The sequence below is a fragment of the Nerophis ophidion genome, linkage group LG15 (assembly GCF_033978795.1).
Source record: "Nerophis ophidion isolate RoL-2023_Sa linkage group LG15, RoL_Noph_v1.0, whole genome shotgun sequence".
NCBI classification, from domain to species: Eukaryota; Metazoa; Chordata; class Actinopteri; order Syngnathiformes; family Syngnathidae; genus Nerophis; species Nerophis ophidion.
In genome coordinates, this window is record NC_084625.1 from 28,837,162 (window position 1) to 28,859,560 (window position 22,399).

Here is a 22,399-nt window from a genome sequence, read left to right on the forward strand (position 1 = left end):
TCCACAGAGTGTTTCCAGAGCGACCAGCCTGAAATACGGGTTTCAGGGACAGACGCGGCAAGAGATTTTTACAAAAAAAGTTCTAAAGCTTACTGATATGTCAGATTTATCAGATTGTAGGTGGGTTTGTTTTTTACCCTTCATGTTCATATTTTGCTCTGTGTGTTGCATTTTTGTTGCGTTTCGCTTGGTTGTAAAATATGTGGATGGAGAGGGGGTGTGACGTTCATATGTTGTCAATCTTCAGTGTTTTATCCTTCATAGTTAATATTGTAAATCCCACATTCTTTATTTTCAAGTACATTGTAGGTGTCTCATTCAGTCACAATTTTACAATGCCATTCATTTTTTTCAAACTGTCTGTCATAACGTTTTTAGCATTCAATCAAACATTATTTTGAGGTTTTGTATTAGTGTTCCTAAAAATAGATATACGGCCCCCAGACACATTTTCTTATCTAAATTTGACCCCCAAGTCAAAATAATTGCCCAGGCCTGCCTCATAGGCTCAATATGAATTCCAGCGGACATAGTTGAAATAGACACCAGCGGTAAAGGAGGCCGCCAAGCTGAAGTTCCATTGGGTCCTTTTGGCGCATGGCATTCTGGAGGCAGAGGACAGGTACCTAGAGGCCAAGCGGTTTGCAAAAAATGGGACATGGGAGGAATTCGGAGAATCTATGGACAATGAATTTGATGCGATTCTGGACCACCGTCCGCCACCTCAGGAGGGGTAAGCAGTGCACTGTCAACACCATGAATGGTGGGGAGTGGGCTGCTGACGTTGACTGGGGATGTTGTGGATCGGTGGAAGGAATACTTTGAAGAACTCCTTAATCCCACCTAAACGTCTTCTTTTGAGAAAACAGTGCCTGCGGACTCTCCTATTTCTGGGGTTGAGGTTGCCAAGGTGGGGGATGAGATTTGCCCAGAGTTCCTTAAGGCTCTAGATGCTGTGGGGCTGTTGAGGTAGACAAGACTCTACAACATTGCGTGGATATCGAGGGCGGTGCCTCTGGATTGGCAGACTTAGGTTGTGGTTCCTCTATTTACAAAGTGGAACCGAAGGGTATTTTCCAGCTATCGTTGGATCACACTCCTCAGCCATCCCATTAAGATCTATTCAGGTGTACTGGAGAGGAGGCTATGCCGGATAGTCGAAGCTCGGATTAAGGAAGAGCATTGTGGTTTTCGTCCTAGTCGTGGTACTGTAGACCTACTCTATACTCTCGGTAAGATCCTGCCCAACCAGTCTACATGTGCTTTGTGGACTTGAGCTACATGTGCTTTGTGGCATGTGCTTTGTGGACATGAGCCCCGCCACTTTCCTCAGGTGGCGGGGCTCTCCTTTAGATATAGAGTAAGAAGCTCTGTTATTTGGGAGGAGCTCAAAGTAAAGCCGACGCTCCTCCACATCAAGAGGAGCCAGATGAAGTGGTTCGGGCTTCTGGTCAGAATGCCACCCAACGCCTCGCTGGGGAGTTTTTGTTTAGGGCACGTCCGTCTGGTAAGAGACCACAGGGAACACCCAGGACACGGTGGAGAGACTATGTCTCGCAGCTGGCCTGACAACGCGTTGGAATACCCCAAGAAGAGCTGGACAAAGTAGCTGGGGAGAGGGAAGTCTGAGCTTTTCTGATTAGGCTGCTGCCCCCGCGACCTGACTTCGGATAAGCTGAAGAAGATGGATGGATGGATAGTTGAATTATTTTCTTAAAATGCCATAACCCTAATAAGACTGAAACTAATGTTTTGTTTTTTTTTAAGTAATTGATCAACCCCGAAAGGGACAAGCGGTAGGAATTGGATGGATGGATGATCGAAGAGTCTGTCCGATTGAGTAATCAGAAAAACCCAATTCCTAAGCTCAAGGCGTAGTTTCAGGAAAATAATTGAAATAAACATTTGTTTGGTTTGCCATAACCTTCATTTAGCTGACTGAAGCTATCGATTATTTAAATGATCAAGTATTAATTAGTATTTTACGGTTACTCGAGTAATCAGATAATGCACAAGTTATAGCTTCACTGCGTATTTCAGTTCAAATGTATATTTTTTAATTGCTATGACTTATAAGGCTGCAACTATCGATTTTTTTATTTATATTTTTAGGAATCAAGTAATCTATCGAATGGTTTGTCCGAGTAATCAGATAAACACACTTCCTGGGCATTACAAACTCAAATAAAATTGAATAAAAACATGAAACATGTTTTGCTTTCCAAGTTGCACTTTTAACACGTGTGCATCAATACAAATTTTAAATACAACCTCTCCACTGTGTGCCGCTCTCTTGTGCGCTTTATTGCAGTGGCCTTCCAGAAACTATGTCCGCGTATCTAAAGTCCCAAAAACTCTATGCGGTGCCGATTTAATACATTTTTAATAAGCTATACCTATTAAACAATAATTGGAGCAACAGAATATAAACCAAAGTTATTTTCTAATTAAATGAATCAAATAGTAGTCGCAGTCCAACAACATAGGAATAATTCATGTTTTAAAAGCATTCAAAGTGTCTTAACTAAAATCCTCGAGAAATTGCTGCAGCAAATGCAATGACCAATATCTATTTGATGTACATTACTAAAATGCACAAATACAGCTTTTAATATACCGTGGGGATTGATTATTTCAGATCAAGGTGCACTGTATAAAATATGTGGATGTTTTTGTGGTAAAAAAACAACTGTCAGCTCAGTTGCCACAATTTTACTGTCAAAATAAAAGTGGTGCCATTTTACAAATCACTGTTAAAACACCAACAGTGGACTTTAAAGGGGAACATTATCACCAGACCTATGTAAGCGTCAATATATACCTTGATGTTGCAGAAAAAAGACAATATGTTTTTTTAACCGATTTCCAAACTCTAAAAGGGGGAATTTGGCGATTTAAACACCTTTCAATTGTTCGCTGTCGGAGCGATGACCTTTCACCCGTGACGTCACAACGGGAAGCAATCCGCCATTTTCTCAAACACATTACACACACCAAGTCAAATCAGCTGTGTTATTTTAAGTTTTTTTGACTGTTTTCCGTACCTTGGAGACATCATGGCTCGTCAGTGTGTTGTCAGAGGGTGTAACAACACGAACAGAGACGTATTCAAGTTTACTTACGTGGAGTGTGCATCGATTAGCACGGCATGCTAATCGATCCTAACATGCTATTTAGGCTAGCTGTATGTATATATATTGCATCGTTATGCCTCATTTGTGGCTATATTTGCATCCAGCCTTTCCCTCCACCCACATTTAATGCCAAACAAACACATACCAATCAACGGATTCAAGTTGCACCAGTGTCAAAAAATGCGAAAGTCCCTCGTTTGTTCTGCACATTTTACCGGCGATAGCGATGCTACGACAGAGATGTGTGGATATCCTGCGACACTCAAAGCAGATGCATTTCCAACGATAAAGTCAACGAAATCACAAAGGTGAGTTTTGTTGATGTTATTGACTTATGTGCTAATCAGACATATTTGGTCACGGCATGACTGCCAGCTAATCGATGCTAACATGCTATTTAGGCTAGCTGTATGTACATTTGTAGCTATATTTGCATCCAGCCTTTCCCTCCACCCACATTTAATGCCAAACAAACACTTACCAATCGACGGATTTAAGTCGCTCCAGTGGTCAAAAGATGCAATCGTTGGTTAGAAAGCGATCGCCGAATTCGTCCGCGTTGCCTTTGTCCGTCGTGATATGGCTCAATAGTTTCAGTTTCTTCTTCAATTTCGTTTTCGCTATCTGCCTCCACACTCCAACCATCCGTTTCAATACATGCGTAATCTGTTGAATCACTTAAGTCGCTGAAATCCGAGTCTGAATCCGAGCTAATGTCGCTATATCTTTCTGTGCTATCTGCCATGTTTGTTTGTATTGGCGTCACGCAGTGACGTCACAGGAAAATGGACGGCTGGATTTACAGATAGCGAAAATCAGGCACTTTATAGCATTTTTTCGGGATATTCCATGATGGGTAAAATTTTGAAAAAACTTCGAAAAATAAAATAAGCCACTGGGATCTGATTTTTATTGGTTTTAACCCTTCTGAAATTGTGATAATGTTCCCCCTTTGACAAACTGGCAGATCAGTCACCAGAATCTCACTGCGGAAATAACACTGGAATGTTTTTTTTCATTTACAGTAATGCACTGGAAAAAAAACAATCAGATTTTAAGTTGAAAAACAAACTAATTAACAAATTTGCTGCAAAAACAGGCATTTTGTGTGGAAGTTTATACTTAGGGTAATGATCAATACAGCTGAGATGACTTCATGAGTTGGCTTAGCTACGCGTCCCATGATAGGAGGATGCAGCAATGACCCGTCACAAAATCATTATTTATTCTTCAACATACCCTCCTTAGAGCCATTGTCCTTTGCAGTGGACATTTGTTTGTGGTCCATTTTTCTGTTAGAGGAATACATAACACTGTTGTGCATGCCCATGCCCACACATTAAAAAAACACTTCAAAAATGAAGATAAAAGAGGTAGAGAAGGTGGAAAGATGTAACAAAACCCTAACTAATAAGTGTTCCCGATCCTGACTTTGATGAAAGGTGCTTAAAATACAAAATTAACGCGGAAAATGTTCTAGTCTCCATTTCACTTCCTCCAAATAGTATCATTGTAGACGTGGCCATTTTGTACTGAGCAACCAGGACATATATTATATCGTGTACTGCTAGGTCAAGTTTTTTTTTTCTGGTCATCATGTTTTGCAGGGGGAAAAAAAAAATCCCAAGGAAAATACTTTTTTTAATGAAGTCTCACAAGATTTGCTGTGGTCTAAAGTGACATTTGCCAAGACAACAGCTTGTCTTTAGGGACAAATTTTACTTGAAATAGATGGTTGAATTCCAAATTCCATGATAAAAGCACACATTAAATGTGTGTTTCACCTTCATGAGGATTCAACGCATTTTCACTTAGGCCATGATAAAGCTGAAATGAGCGAGATTTACTGAAGCTGAATACGACAAGGAATTTTTGTGCAATTTTAAAATTGATTTAGATTTTAAGATAGATTTTACACATTAACTGTTTGTTGCAGAATTAGTCCAACAACAGCGAAGGCAGTATAAAAATATCTAAAAAACTGAAATGTATCAATGGAAATATTAAAAAGCTGCTGATGGTGTATTTGATTGAGACGCAGCAGGTAGGAGACACTGCAGAAGTCCAATCTCCAAGGTAAATACTGTACATAATTATTACATTACTTCATAAAACTACTGTAGTTGCTAGTTGTACATTCTGTTGTATTTTTTTATGCATTGTTTTTATCTAAAACTGTGGTTTTCTTTTTAAAAGGCATGTTATGTGTTAAAATTGTGTTGTTTTTTTGGGATGCGGTGAGGGGTAAATAGGTTCTGACTTAAGGGGGTCATTATAAGATTTTTTTTCTATATTTAAAACAAAGTCCTGGCTGTTGAAATAAATCTTTAAAATATATGCATTCTCCACAAAGGCTACAACCCCAATTCCCATTACCTGCATTGTTCAAGCATTTTTTTTTCAATCATCTTTAAAATCTTTAAAAACATTTTTTTTAAAAAGCCACATGTTCTTGTCCCTCACAATGATTGTGAACGATATATATATATATATATATATATATATATATATATATATATATAAATCTCCTGATGATTGAGGGAACCCCTCATGAAACAGTTCTGTAGAGATGAAGTAGTCTTGTGATTTTTCCCACACCTACATGTTGTGCTCTACCACGGTATTGAGCACTATTCTCTGATTAATCCAATCAAGATATATATATATATATATATATATATATATATATATATATATACATATATATATATGTATACACAGTATATAAATTCATTGTTTTCTACACATAAAGCTATAATTAGTCTCTATAAAATGTGCTTAGTTGTCTGCTATATTGGATCCACTTTGGACTGGACTCTCACCTTTATGTTGGATCCACTATGGACTGGACTTTCACAAAATCATGTTAGACCCGCTCGACATCCATTGCTTTCGGTCTCCCCTAGGAATGGGTTGCCCACATATGTGGTCCTCTCTAAGGTTTCTCATAGTCATCATTGTCACTGTCACCGACGTCCCACTGGGGTGAGTTTTTCCTTGCCCTTATGTGGGTTTTGTACCGAGGATGTCATTGTGGTTTGCGCAGCCCTTTGAGACACTTGTGATTTAGGGCTATATAAACAAACATTCATTGATTGATATTTTTGGGTTAAATGTTTTCAACATTTCTTCTCTTTTTGTACATCTTCAATGGACCTTTTAGGACAGCGGTACCATATCTGAGTTGTTGTGTAGAAATATGGGCAAACAACTACAAATGTGCGCTTTATTCACTAACAACATTGCAGAGAAGATCAATTAGAATAATACATCGTGTTGGATATAAAGAACATACAAACCCTTCATCTATTGGATCACAAATATTGAAATTCAACGATTAGGTGCATTTGCAAATAGTAGAGTGTTGACAAAGCAAACTATGACCTGCTACCCAAGAACGTACAATAGTTCCTCTCAAGAGGAGAAATTTATTCTTTGAGAAAAATCCAATTTAAAACATTTGTATGCTCGTACTACACTTAAAACCTTTAGCATATCAGTACGTGGAATAAAGGCCTACTGAAACCCACTACTACCCACCAAGCAGTCTGATAGTTTATATATCAATGATGAAATATTAACATTGCAACACATGCCAATACGGCCTTTTTAGTTTACTAAATTGCAATTTTAAATTTCCCGGGAGTTTCCTGTTGAAATCGTCACGGAATGATGACGCGTGCGCGTGTTCTTCCAGCCCGATCCAAGCTCTAAGTAGTCTGCTTTAATCGCATAATTACACAGTATTCTGGACATCTGTGTTGCTGAATCTTTTTCAATTTGTCCAATTAATAATGGAGAAGTCAAAGAAGAAAGATGTAGGTGGGAAGCGGTGTATTGAAACTGCCTTTAGCAACACAAACACAGCCGGTGTTTCCCTGGTTACATTCCCGAAGGTGAAGCTTTACTATGGAACAGAGCGGTCAGGCGAACATGGTTCTCGACCACATGTCAACCGGCAGGTTTCGGTGAGAAAATTGTGCTAATAAGTTGGCTCTTACCGTAGACATAAGCGGAGCTTGCGTACTCCTGCAGCTGCGGACTCTCTTACTTCCTCCCACCAGAGACACTGGCGGTCACTACACCCGTGGCCACACCCCTCCGACTTTCAGGTACCATGTAATCTCACTAAAACACTAATAACACAAGCAGATAAGGGATTTTCCAGAATCATCCTAGTAAATTTGTCTAATAACATCTGAATCGCTGCAACTGCCCTCACCATTTTTTATTATTATTATTATTTTTCTAGTCCTTCCCTCTCACTATCCTCATCCACAAATATTTCATCCTCGCTCAAATTAATGGGGAAATTGTCGCTTTCTCAGTCCGAATCGCTCTCTCTGCTAGTGGCCATGATTGTAAACAATGTGAGGAGCTCCACAACCCGTGACGTCACGCGCACATCGTCTGCTACTTCTGGTACAGGCAAGGCTTTTTTATTAGCGACCAAAAGTTGCGAAATTTATCGTCGATGTTCTCTACTAGATCCTTTCAGCAAAAATATGGCAATATCGCGAAATGATCAAGTATGACACATAGAATGGACCTGCGATCCCCGTTTGAATAAGAAAATCTCATTTCAGTTGGCCTTTAAATTATCAATCAATCAATCAATGTTTATTTATATAGCTCCAAATCACAAATGTCTCAAAGGACTGCACAAATCATTACGACTACAACATCCTCGGAAGAACGCACAAAAGGGCAAGGAAAACTCACACCCAGTGGGCAGGGAGAATTCACATTCAGTGGGACGCCAGTGACAATGCTGACTATGAGAAACCTTGGAGAGGACCTCAGATGTGGGCAACCCCCCCTCTCTAGGGGACCGAAAGCAATGGATGTCGAGCGGGTCTAACATGATACTGTGAAAGTTCAATCCATAGTGGCTCCAAGACAGCAGTGAGAGTCCCGTCCACAGGAAACCATCTCAAGCGGATCAGCAGCGTAGAGATGTCCCCAACCGATACAGGCGAGCGGTCCATCCTGGGTCCCGACGAGCGGTCCATCCTGGGTCTCGACTCTGGACAGTCAGTACTTCATCCATGGTCATCGGACCGGACCCCCTCCACAAGGGAGGGGGGGACATAGGAGAAAGAAAAGAAGCGGCAGATCAACTGGTCTAAAAAGGAGGTCTATTTAAAGGCTAGAGTATACAGATGAGTTTTAAGATGAGACTTAAATGCTTCTACTGAGGTAGCATCTCGAACTGTTACCGGGAGGGCATTCCAGAGTACTGGAGCCCGAACGGAAAACGCTCTATAGCCCGCAGACTTTTTTTGAGCTCTAGGAATCACTAATAAGCCGGAGTCTTTTGAACGCAGATTTCTTGCCGGGACATACGGTACAATACAATCGGCAAGATAGGCTGGAGCTAGACCGTGTAGTATTTTATACGTAAGTAGTAAAACCTTAAAGTCACATCTTAAGTGCACAGGAAGCCAGTGCAGGTGAGCCAGTACAGGCGTAATATGATCAAACTTTCTTGTTCTTGTCAAAAGTCTAGCAGCCGCATTTTGTACCAACTGTAATCTTTTAATGCTAGACATGGGGAGACCCGAAAATAATACGTTACAGTAATCGAGACGAGACGTAACAAACGCATGGATAATGATCTCGGCGTCTTTAGTGGACAAAATGGAGCGAATTTTAGCGATATTACGGAGATGAAAGAAGGCCGTTTTAGTAACGCTTTTAATGTGTGACTCAAAGGAAAGAGTTGGGTCGAAGATAATACCCAGATTTTTTACAGAGTCACCTTGTTTTATTATTTGGTTGTCAAATGTTAAAGTTGTATTATTAAATAGAGGTCGGTGTCTAGCAGGACCGATAATCAGCATTTCCGTTTTTTTGGCATTAAGTTGCAAAAAGTTAGCGGACATCCATTGTTTAATTTCATTAAGACACGCTTCCAACTGACTACAGTCCGGCGTGTTGGTCAGCTTTAGGGGCATGTAGAGTTGGGTGTCATCAGCATAACAGTAAAAGCTAATACCGTATTTGCGTATGACGTCACCTAGCGGCAGCATGTAGATGCTGAAGAGTACAGGGCCAAGGACCGAACCCTGGGGAACTCCACACGTTACCTTAACATAGTCCGAGGTCACACTGTTATAGGAGACGCACTGCATCCTATCAGTAAGATAAGAGTTAAACCATGACAGGGCTGAGTCTGACATACCAATTCGTATTTTGATACGCTCTAATAAAATATTATGATCGACGGTATCGAAAGCAGCGCTAAGATCGAGGAGCAGCAACATAGATGACGCATCAGAGTCCATCGTTAGCAATAGATCATTAGTCAATTTTGCGAGGGCTGTCTCAGTCGAGTGATTTGCCCTGAAACCGGATTGAAAGGTTTCACATAGATTGTTAAACGCTAAGTGCTCATTTAGCTGCTCTGCAACAATTTTTTCGAGGATTTTCGAAATAAAGGGAAGGTGAGACACCGGTCGGTAGTTTACCATGAGGTCAGGATCGAAGTTAGGTCTTTTAAGGAGAGGATGAATAACCGCTTTTTTGAATGCAACGGGAACAGTGCCCGAGGAAAGTGATAAGTTTATAATATTTAGCACTGATGGACCTAATAATACAAAAAGCTCCTTGATAAGTTTCCCAGGAAGTGGGTCAAGTAAACTTGTTGTTTGTTTTATTCCATTTACACGTTGTAACAATCCTTCTAATGTTATTTCATCAAAACGAGAGAAACTATTTTGGATATTTGCAGTATCCGCCGTATATACAATCGTATCTGTGTTACTATAACTATAATTATGGAATGGATTAAGCAAAGAAATCTAACAAAGCAGCAATATGATTCAGTTTAAGAGACTGTTCAAACTATAAGTGTTCAATAAGTACACTGAACAAGAATTATGATGAACATCTTGAACCCTTTTTTTATTGAGACAAATATTTTTTATGTATTTAATATTTGTTTGATTACTATGGTATATTATTTATTATTTATTTGTTCACTGTTCTGTTACAGAGAACAAGGAAGTAGGATACAATTGCTATAGTATGAAAAGGGGTAGGATTAAATAAGCTCTGCTTCTTCCTACTCCTTTTCGGACGTGCTGTAATGAAACAACAGGAATTGTGTGATAAATTACATTGTATAGTATGCATGTTGGAAATAAACTGATCTGAACTGAACAGATTACTAATGGAAACCGAAGTACCGCTCTACTGTGTAAGCATTTTCTCACAAGGATGCACATAAATTGTGCAACACGGAAGAATCTTGAACAGGAGTCCATAATGTAAGATTTAAGCTCTTTTTACGAGCTGCTTTTAGTGTCTCGGTGTTATGGGATGAAACCACAATCTAAGATCTTCTCGTTTTCTTGACCCTTTGACACTTTTTGAGTATGACATTAGTCCACATCTGCGCATGGCCGCATGAGCGCCAAAGCCCGTGTCACACATCTACGGTCAGATCAGCGCTGACCTTCCGCGTGAGGGGGGATGAAAACCCGACTGACCCAGAGCGAGTGGTCGGACCGGGTCGGGTCCTTCATGCAAGATTCAAAGGGCTTCACGTGAGCTTCTTTTGGCTTTAGTGCGGGATTCGTAGCGGGCTGAGCCGCTCCAGCGAGGCGGGCCTGAGCCTCCCAAGACTCTTGGGCTCAGAAGTTGCATGGGCTTGCAACACTGCTTTGGGGTATAAGCCAATAGGTGTGCGCAGCACAAATAGACAAACTAACACACACACATATAAGATGTCAAACTCACACAGGCATCTGCCCCAACAAACGCTCTCCTCTCCGCTTTATTTACAATCCTCTGGCAGGCGTACAAGGGCCCGGGGCTATAACACACGGCACCTAATGCTCAAACTGCCAGGTAATCTCATGTCTGACATCCCCCTTTGATAGAAACTGATCAATAGACTCTTGTAAAGGAGTCATTTTCTCTGATGTTTCTACCAACCACTCCTCTCCATCTCGCTCTTTTCCCCGTCTCTCTCAGGCTCCACCACCTCCTTCTCCCATTTTATTAGCTATACATTTATAATTCATATTTCAGTCGGGCTCCAAAGAGGGCAGGGTAAGGGGGTGGAGGGGGTGCTGGCCTTTTTGTGTAATAAAGAACAATGGCGGTGAAATGATGGGGAGAAATTCCAGTGTTTGCTGCCGGTTCCGGTGAACAACGGTTTTGGGGATCGATAGAGTGTGAAATGGGATTATAGCTAGTAATAGAGGTGAATTGGAGGAGAGAGGCCTGTGCACATGTGCGCTCAGGGATCGGGATTAGAAAAAGACACACACACACACACACACGTATACTGTCAACATAATGATTGCATCATCTTTACAGAAGGTGGGTAATATAGCGCACATTTCTCTTTCTGTGGACATAAAAATATGGATAAGGTTTTTTTTTGTTGTTGTTTTTTTTGTTTATGCCGTTATTGCATTTGATTTCAAACCGCACGCAGTTTATTTCGCATTACAGCCAGCCGCCGTGCAAAACCTTCTTTGGACAAAAAGCAATAGACTATTTTACTACGTTTGCACTGTCAATGAATCTGAGCTGCGCAGTATAAAGTGAGCTTTATATGCTGCCTCGGTGTTTTGTTGTACAGGGTATCTTAAAAGTAACAAACATGGCAGACTTATGGTGCTAAAAATGCAACATTTTGCCACAACAATTTGCCTTTTTTTAATCAATAAATGAATAAAACATGGTTAATAGACAATGCTAAAAATGATTTATTTTCCATAGCCTTCTACAGTATTTTGTGTTATTATTATTATTATTAGTTTTTATCATCCACAAACATTTTTTCGCCAAAAAAACCCATTAACCTAAGTAGGACGGGTATTCATATGGCCCCATTTATCATGGTCTACCTAACACAGGGGTCGGCAACCTTTACCACTCAAAGAGCCATTTTGAACCTTTTCACAAAATAAAGAAAATAATGGCAGCCACAAGAGTCTTGAAATTCATAATGAAATAACATTGCATACAGAGTTGTTGTTTTTTGCTATGTGCTATGTATAAACCAGGGGTCTCAGACATGCGGCCCACATTTAAATATGAAGATTTGACGTTAGTGAGTTTTATATGAATGCCCCTTATTAACATCACGCATACAATTCCTCACGATTTGTCCGAGAGACTTGCGGGTTGCTGAGTGACTATTCCCTCGGACGTCTGCTGAGTAAAACCCAAGCAACAAAAATAATGGCGTACTACGATGGCTCCGTCTTTTGTGCCCTCCACAGCTTGTACTAACAGCTTACCAGTCAAGACACGTGTTGAATGTGGCTTCAGCAGACGCACATGTGCGACTGCAAGGCACTCTTGTTCAACAGCCATACAGGTCACACTGAGGGTGCCAGTTTTAACAACTTTAACACTGTTACAAATATGCGCCACACTGTGAACCCACACCAAACAAGAATGACAAACACATTTCGGGAAAACATCCGCACTGTAACAAAACATAAACACAACATAAATACCCAGAATCCAATGCAACCCTGACTCTTCCAGACTACATTAAACACCCTGCTACCACCAACCACCCCGCGCCTTCCTGTGTCGGTTGAGGTGGCCGGGGTTGGGGTTTGGTGCTAGCGGGGTGTATAATGTAGCCTGGAAGAGTCAGGGTTGCATGGGATTCTGGGTATTTGTTATGTTGTGTTTATGTTGTGTTACAGTGCGGATGTTTTCCTGAAATGTGTCTGTCATTTTTGTTTGGTGTGGGTTCACAGTGTGGCGCATATTAGTAAGAGTGTTAAAGTTGTTTATATCACAATCCTCAGTGTAACCTGTATGGCTGTTGAACAAGTATGCCTTGCAATCGCTTGAGGATTGTAATAGAGATTTCACAAAATAAATGCCCGGGCGGTACGCTCACAGTGTTGTGTAACAGCGGGCACAACTATATGTATTAGAAGATGTTATGGGTATTGCCATCACGGCCTGCCCTCAATGTTGCTGCCCGTGTGAAAATCGCAGTTTGCATACCTCAGACAATTTTAGGGAAAGGCACTGAGGTTAGAAATCTCCCGGTAAATTCTGGAAGGTTGGCAAGTTAACAGCTGAGCCACACCAGAGTGATCAAAGAGCCGCGGGTTGCCGACCAATGACCTAACACATGAAACGTGACAGATTGTAGGGTTGCACTATCCACTTAAGTCGCCAGATGGCAGTGGACTATTGAGTGTCTTAAAATGTGTTTTGTGGCAATTCAAACTTTGTTGTTATGTAGAGTGGCGCTTTCCATCATTTTCAGCAGACTGCACACACACAGTACGCCCCCAGCCCCCACATTACTCACTCACATGAGATCCACCCAGGAATGGGGCCATTTGCAAATTTTGGAATGTTTTGCCAAAAACTCAACAAATATAATAAGGCTAATTCTGTTAATTTTTGTTACAAAAATCGACCAACATGGATGACATACAATGCTAAATATACTACAGGTTACCACAAAAATTTAACAGTTTGCAAAATACGCCATTTTTTTTCCAGAAAACTCAATGAATCTGAGCTGGGCAGTATAACGTGAGCTTTGTATGCTGCCGCGGTGTTTTGTTGTACAGGGAATTTTAAAAGTGACAAACATGGGAGACTTACAGTGCTAAAGATGCAACATTTTTCCACAAAACTGCTACAATTTGCCTTTCTTTAATTGATAAATTTGAAAAACATGGTTAACATACAATGCTAAAAATGCGTAATTTTCCATAACTTTCTATATTGTGTTATTATTTATTTTAATCTTCCAATGACATTTTTTCGCCATAAAAATGTTATATACAGTAGGAAAGGTAGTCATATGGCCCCAATTATCTCGGTTTACCTAACACATAAACCGTGACACATTGAAGGATTGCACTTTAGTCGCCATATGGCAGTGGAGTGTTGACTGTCTTAAAATGTGTTTTGTGGCAATTCCAACATTGATCACAGCGTCAGTTGCTATGTAGAGTGGTGTTTTCATCATTTTCAGTAGACTGCATTGCACAATGATGACCCCCCCTCATTACTCTCTCATACGAAATCCACCCAGGAATGGGGCCATATGAATCCTTTCCCTACTGTATGTAACTACAAAACTGTTCAAATCTGGAAATTTTGCAATGTGTTGCCAAAAACTCAACACATTTGGCTAATTCTGTTATGTTTCATAACAAAAATTGACCAACATGAGTGACATACAAAGCTAAAATACTACAGGTTAAAATGTACTATTTTGCAAAATGCGCCATTTTTTGCCGAAAACTCAAACTCTGATTTTGCTAATTAAGTTACTTTTTCTACAGTGCTAAAAATACTACAGGTTTCCACAAAACCGTTGTATTTTTCTATGTTTGCTATTTATTTTGTATGAATTCAACAAATATAGTCAATGTAAACTGGCAGAAGTTCTAAATTCAGCAAATTCTGTCATTCTTTTGCAACAAAAACAAGTGCAAACTTGCTACATAACCGTTATATGTATATCTGTACAATGCTAAAATTGATAAATTTTTTCCACAACTTTCTATATTGTGTTTATTCCTTTGCAACAAACTTGACAAGTCTGACCGTCCCTAATTTTCCACCTTTTTGTTTTTTTTTCCTCAAAAACTGGACAAACGTGGTCAACATACTGTAAAGTGCATATGTTGCTAAGAGAACTGTTAACATAAGCAAATTATGTTTTGCCAAATACTCAACAAACATGGCTGATTTTACTAATTAGTTATTTTTTGGGACACACTTAACAAATATGAATGTTTAAAATATGTGCTGAAATATTACATGTTGCCATAAAACTGTTATATTTTGGCGATTTTGCTATTTTCTGCTATAAACTCCACAGATGCAGCTAAAAGTTAAAAATTTTGAAAATTCTGCTACTTTTGCTGTACATTCGACAAACATGGATGACATACAGTACAATGCTAAAAATGCAATATGTCTATACAAAACTAATATTTTGACAATTCTATTGCTACAAACTCACTCATAGTCGACATACAGTACCAACAGTTCAAAATGTTGCTAATTCTGCTATTTTTGCAACATTAAAAATTTGACAAACAGATGGCATGCAGTGCTAAAATGCTACATGTTCTACAAAACTGAACACAATTATCTTGTGTAAGGTTTGCAATGACATAAAATAGTTACTTTTTTTTTTACTTAATATAACGGTATAACTGTCATACTAAATAATGAGATTTATTTAAACATAATTACTAAACCAAACATGCAAAAATGGCTAATAATGCCTGAAATAATGGATCTTTGTGAGTTTTACTAAAAAACATGAGATTTTTTAAGGTTTGTGATTACAAAAAATAGTGTTTACTCAATACGACAGTAATGTTCTTGAAATCTTGAGATAATGCGAAAAAAGCAATACAAATATTCAAACATAACTCTTAAATCAAACATGCAAAATGTCTACAAATGCCTGAAATAATGTATCTTTGTGAGAGTTACTAGAAAAGTTATCTTTTGTAAGGTTTGTAAAGACAAAAAGTAGTTGTTTTACTCAATATGACAGTATAACTGTCATGCTCAATACGACAGTTATTTAAAGTAGTCAATTTCAACAGAACTTTTTACTACAAACATGGCCGACATGTTCAAAATATTGCTAATTCTGCATTTTTTTTTTCAACAAATTTAACAAAATTGTAACATACAGTGTTTAGAATGCTACATGTTATTACTAAACTGTTATATTTTGCCACAAACATACAGTGCTAAAAATTCTAAATGTTGTAATTCTCCTGTTATAATACTGTGATGTATAAAACATGGATTTTGACCATGGAGGGCCATCAGGGCCAGCAAGGTCTTTTCTGCTGACCAAACATAAATCATAATCATCAATTGATAACATTTATAAAAAAAAAAGGTAAAATAAATTAATGAATTAATTAAATTAATACATTTTAAATGAATTTAATTTCTGATTTACTTTCCCTAAAGTATTCATCATCTTCTCTTCATTGCAAATTTTGTTACGTTAGAGATGTAATCCAATCAGAATTCAGCTAGCATGTTGCCAGCATTGTGTGGAATCAACAATGAGGCGGTCTTAGGGGTGTCAAAAAAAAAAAGATTTTCAAATTATTTGTGATTTGTTTTTGTAACGATTCTTAATCAAAAAAAAAAAAAATTAAATGATTAAAAATAAAATGCATTTCAATTTGTGAGTTGCCTGGGGATAGGTTGATTGGCAACACTAAACGGTCCCTAGTGTGTGAAAATGAGTGTGAATGTTGTCTGTCTATCTGTTTTGGCCCTGCGATGAGGTGGCGACTTGTCCAGGGTGTACACCGCCTTCTGCCCGATTGTAGCAGAGATAGGCGCCAGCGCCCCCCGCGACCCCAAAAGGGAATAAGCGGTAGAGATTGGATGAATGGATGGAGTTGGAAAAGCAGGAAGTGTTATGCAAGTCGACCTAGCCGCACGGTAGCCACACTTGGCTAGCAGAGAAATCTGATATCTACTCATTTTTTTCATCCACGATGGCCGAAAGAGAACTAAATGTTGAATAGGTTGCAGATATATACTTGCAAAGCCAGTATCAAGAAGGATATTTCCAGAGAAGCTAGGTCTCGTGAGACACGAGTTAGCTAACCTGAAATGGTTTGTCGACAAATTTCTATTGGACAAACTAACTAATAATGGTACTCCTGGCTTGCAGTTTCCAAAGGGTGCTTTGATTTATTGATTGAAACTTTTATTAGTAGATTGCACAGTTTGATTTCGTACAATTGACCACTAAATGGTAATACCCGAATAAGTTTTTCAACTTGTTTAAGTGGGGGTCCACGTTAATCAATTCATGGTAAACTGTGCTGCAAATATGTTTTTTAAGAAGTTTTTACAAACATTTTAGTTTTGACAGTACCACATTGAGATATATTTTAATTGCTGATGCGGGTTTATTGATTTCAAAATGCGCTGGAAAATTGCCCGTTTTGTACACTAATGAGGTGGATCAATAATCAGTAGTGCAGAAGTGCGTTTCTGTAAAGTATTTCTTCAGCCGTGGTCATGTGGTGACATAAAGTACGGTTTTTTGAAAGGTATTTATTAAAGCTGGGTGCCAACTTCAAACTATTCCAATGTTAATGTACGCATGCTAACAGTTTATGCTAAATTGTGGACTTAATTACTTGCAGCCATCCATCATATACAGTGGGGCAAAAAAGTATTTAGTCAGCCACCGATTGTGCTAGTTCTCCCACTTCAAATGATGACAGAGGTCTGTAATTTTCATCATAGGTACACTCTAACTGTGAGAGACAGAATGTGAAAAAAAATCTAGGAATTCACATTGTCTGAATTTTAAATAATTTATTTGTAAATTATGGTAGAAAATAAGTATTTGGTCAACAATTATCTGCTCTCACTAATGGAAGGAGGTTTTGGCTCAAAATCTCACGATACATGGCCCCATTCATTCTTTCCTTAACACGGATCAATCGTCCTGTCCCCTTAGCAGAAAAACAGCCCCAAAGCATGATGTTTCCACCCCCATGCTTCACAGTAGGTGTGGTGTTCTTGGGATGCAACTCAGTATTCTTCTTCCTCCAAACACGACGAGTTGAGTTCATACCAAAAAGTTATATTTTGGTTTCATCTGACCACATGACATTCTCCCAGCCCTCTGCTGTATCATCCATGTATCCATTTTGGTACAAACTCAACTCGTCGTGTTTGGAGGAAGAAGAATACTGAGTTGCATCCCAAGAACACCACACCTACTGTGAAGCATGGGGGTGGAAACATCATTCTTTGGGGCTGTTTTTCTGCTAAGGGGACAGGACGATTGATCCGTGTTAATGAAAGAATGAATGGGGCCATGTATAATGAGATTTTGAGCCAAAACCTCCTTCCATCAGTGAGAGCTTTGAATGGTTGACCAAATACTTATTTTCCACCATCATTTATAAATAAATTCTTTAAAATTCCTACAATGTGAATTCCTGGATTTTTGTTTTCACATTCTGTCTCTCACAGTGGAAGTGTACCTATGATGAAAATTACAGACCTCTGTCATCATTTTAAGTGGGAGAACTTGCACAATCGGTGGCTGACTAAAGACTTTTTTTGCCCCACTGTATATAACTGCAAATTCTGGACTATTAACTACTTTTTTTTTACACTTTGAACTTTGTGATGTATAAAACGGTGCGGCCAATTTAAAGATTGTTTCACTGAAGGCCATATTAAACAGTTTAACAAAAAAAAAAAAGCAAAGACTGACAATGTATTTAGCTGTTTGTGCTATTTGCTTACTGCAGGTGCTGAAGTGTTCTTCCATTTTATAATTAGCCTATTGTGTCAGACTGCAAAGAAATATGATGAACATTTCCAAGCATTTACAAGCACTTCAGCCAAAATTTAAGTATTTTTCAAACCTTGAAAACAAAACATTCAAATCCAAGCTTTTTCAAGGTTTTTAAGTACCAGTACGAACCCTGAATATGTAGTTTTTTATTATTCAAATAAAGTAAATAGTCCCCTTTTGGCTGAATAAACATAAAGCACCTTCCATAACATGTAAATGAACTTACATAGCATTTAGGCTCCTACACTAACAAAATATATATGTATATATATATATATATATATATATATATATATATATATATATATATATTAGAGAGCTTTGCATGTTCTTTAAAGGATTCATAATATTTTTTTTTTCTACAAACCCTGTTTCCATATGAGTTGGGAAATTGTGTTAGATGTAAATATAAACAGAATACAATGATTTGCAAATCCTTTTAAACCCATATTCAATTGAATGCACTAGAAAGACAACATATTTGATGTTCAAAATCATAAAGTTTATTTTTTTTTGCAAATAATAATTAACTTAGAATTTCATGGCTGCAACATGTGACAAAGTAGTTGGGAAAGGGCATGTTCACCACTGTGTTACATCACCTTTTCTTTTAACAAAACTCAATAAACGTTTGGAACTGAGGAAACTAATTATTGAAGCTTTGAAAGTGGAATTCTTTCCCATTCTTGTTTTATGTAGAGCTTCAGTCGTTCAACAATGCGGGGTCTCTTCTGTCGTATTTTACGCTTCATAATGCGCCACACATTTTCGATGGAAGACAGGTCTGGGGCCAGGAGAGTACCCGCACTCTTTTTTTTACGAAGCCACGCTGTTGTAGTGAAGTGAAGTGAATTATATTTATATAGCGCTTTTTCTCAAAGTCACTCAAAGCGCTTTACATAGCAAAACCCAATATCTATTTTTTACATTTAAACCAGTGTGGGTGCCACTGGGAGCAGGTGGGTAAAGTGTCTTGCCCAAGGACACAATGGCAGTTACTATGATGGCAGAAGCGGGGATCGAACCTGCAACCCTCAAGTTGCTGCCACAGCCGCTCTACCAACCGAGCTGTACCGCCCCTTGTAACGTTTGTCTTGCTAAAATTAGCAGGGGCGTCCATGATAACGTTGCTTGGATGACAACATATGTTGCTCCAAAACCTGTGTGGACCTTTCAGCATTAATGGTGCCTTCACAGATGTATAAGTTACCCATGCCTTGGCCACTAATACACCCCCATACCATCACAGATGCTGGCTTTTGCACTTTGCGTCTATAACAATCCGAATGGTTATTTTCCTCTTTGTTCTGGAGGACACCACGTCCTCTGTTTGTAAATATAATTTGAAATGTGAACTCGTCAGACCACAGAACACCTTTCCACTTTGCATCAGTCCATCTCAGGTGATTTCGGGCCCAGCGAAGCTGGCGGCGTTTCAGGATATTGTCAATAAATGGGTTTGCCTTTGCATAGTAGAGTTTTAACTTGCACTTACAGATGTAGCGACCAACTGTAATTACTGACAGTGGTTTTATGAAGTGTTCCTGAGCCCATATGGTGATATCTTTTACACACTGATGTCGGTCTTAGATGCAGTACCGCCTGAGGGATCAAAAGTCCATAATATCATCGCTTACGTGCAGTGATTTTTCCAGATTTTCTGAACTTTTTGATGATTTTACAGACCGTAGATGGTAAAATCCCAAAATTCTTTGCAATAGCTGGTTAAGAAATGTTCTAAAACTGTTCGACATTTTGCTTACAAAGTGGTGACCCTCACCCAATCCTTGTTTGGGAATTACTTAGCATTTCATGGAAGCTGCTTTTATACCCAATCATGGCACCCACCTGTTCCCAATTAGCCTGCACACCTGTGGGATGTTCCATATAAGTGTTTGATGAGCATTCCTTAACTTTATCAGTATTTATTGCCACCTTTCCCAACTTCTTTGTCACGTGTTGCTGGCATCAAATTCTAAAGTTAATTATTATTTGCAAAAAAATAAAAAAAAAATCAGGTTGAACATCATTTATGTTGTCTTTGTAGCATATTCAACTGAATATGGGTTAAACATTATTTGCAAATCATTATATTCCGTTTATATTTACATCTAACACAATTTCCCAACTTATATGGAAACAGGGTTTGTACATTTAAAACACTTTTTTATGGTTTATATAACATGTAATGGTGGTGTTTTGGTCAACATTTTGCATAGATTAGGTTTTACAGACCAGACCGTCTTCAAGCTGCTTGGCTCAAATAATTGTGCTGTCGTGCCTGTTTTGATGACACAGCCACCTACCAAAGCTGACTGCTAACCATCTGCTATAATCAAAAAAAAAAAAAAATCATGGCCTCACTCAAGGCAACATTTTCATGACACAATGAAGCTGGACAAGGTCCTTGTGTTGATAAAAAAGCGGTAATCTCTTTGTCTGACTCTTCACCTGGTCTATTCAGATGAGGTAAATACTGCCCCAGCCTCTGTTACAATCATGCATCTTTATCCCTCCAAAGTCGTTACAATGCAGCCATGTATTGCCGGATTGTGTTTTGTGTAGGATAAAAGCATCATAATATGTGGTTTTGTGTCGTGTTTTTGATCACAGATAAAGGCCAAGACACACAGCGTTGTCTTTCTGTCTCCGTCTTGTTAATGAGCTGCGTTCAGCCGGCGAGTCGGCCGCCACAGACAGAGACGAGTCATCTCTCGCTGGACAATAGGTGATTGTACGGATGTGTGTGTTAAGAGCTGTAAGAGGTGGTAGAAGTGTGTGTGTGTGTGTGTGTGTGTGTGTGTGTGTGTGTGTGTTCTTGTATTTCTACCCTTCTTGAGACATCAACAAGAAAACGTACCTTCAATATGAGGACCAGTGAACAAGTTAGCACATAAATCATGGTCCCAATACGGAAAACCATTGCATCTAATAGAGAATGTCTCATTTGTACCCCCGGTGGTGGTCCCAAAAAAGGAGGGATTTTTCAAATTGACTATGTGTCGTTTTTAAAAGTGCTCCCCCTCTGGTCAACATATGAAATAACAAGTGTGTGTAAAAAATTGAAGTGCTCCCCCTCTGGCCCAAATATGTAATAAGTATAAGAAATTGAAATGCGCACCCTTTGGGAAAAATTATTTAAAAAACAAAAAAAAAAAATATATATATATATATATATATATATATATATATATATATATGTAAACAGAGACATGATGTAATAACATGAAGTAAATAATGAAAATTTGAAAAAAATAAAAACTTTTTTTTTTAAATAATTAACTAAAAGCAGTCATTTTCTCACAATGTGTCAACTTTAAAATTGGGAAAAAAAATCCCCTTTTTTTTTGTTTCTATAATACTGCAATCATTTCTCCTAAAATTATTACTTTTTTATGTGAAATGATTACTTTTTAATGCAAAATGGTGACATTTGGCATATAAAATTCTGACTTTTATCACAACTTTGCCAATGTTTTTGTTGTTCTTGTAAAATAGTGAATTTTTTTTGTAAAATTATGACTCGTTATAATTTTGCCAAGTAAAGTTCCAATTATTATTATGGTATTTCCAAAAAATCAGTTTTCTTCTAAAAATTGTGACTTTTGTCCAACAAAATGACTCTTTTCATAAAATTGCCAAAATGCTAATCTTTTCTTGTAAAATTGCGACAGTTATTGAGTAAAATTCCAACTTTTATCACAACATTGCACAAATGTTCAGTTTTTCTTGTAAAATTTCGACTTGCGTTGATTAAAATTAGGACTTTTATTATAACACCACCAAAATTATACGTTTTTCTTGTGAAATGGATAAATAAATGATAGTCAGGATTGTTGGTTGTTTTAATGTGCATACAAAAGTAAATATTGACAGGTGCAAAGCCAGCAATATATAAAAAAACAAGACTGGAGCCAATGAAGGACTTTCCTAT

At 38.4% G+C, this 22,399-nt stretch overlaps 1 protein-coding gene across 1 annotated transcript in view; it reads right to left on the reverse strand.

Moving 5' to 3' along the window:
- Positions 1-22,399, reverse strand: part of LOC133569917 (plectin-like) — a 200,321-nt gene that overhangs the window by 135,806 nt on the left and 42,116 nt on the right. The window lies entirely within an intron of this gene.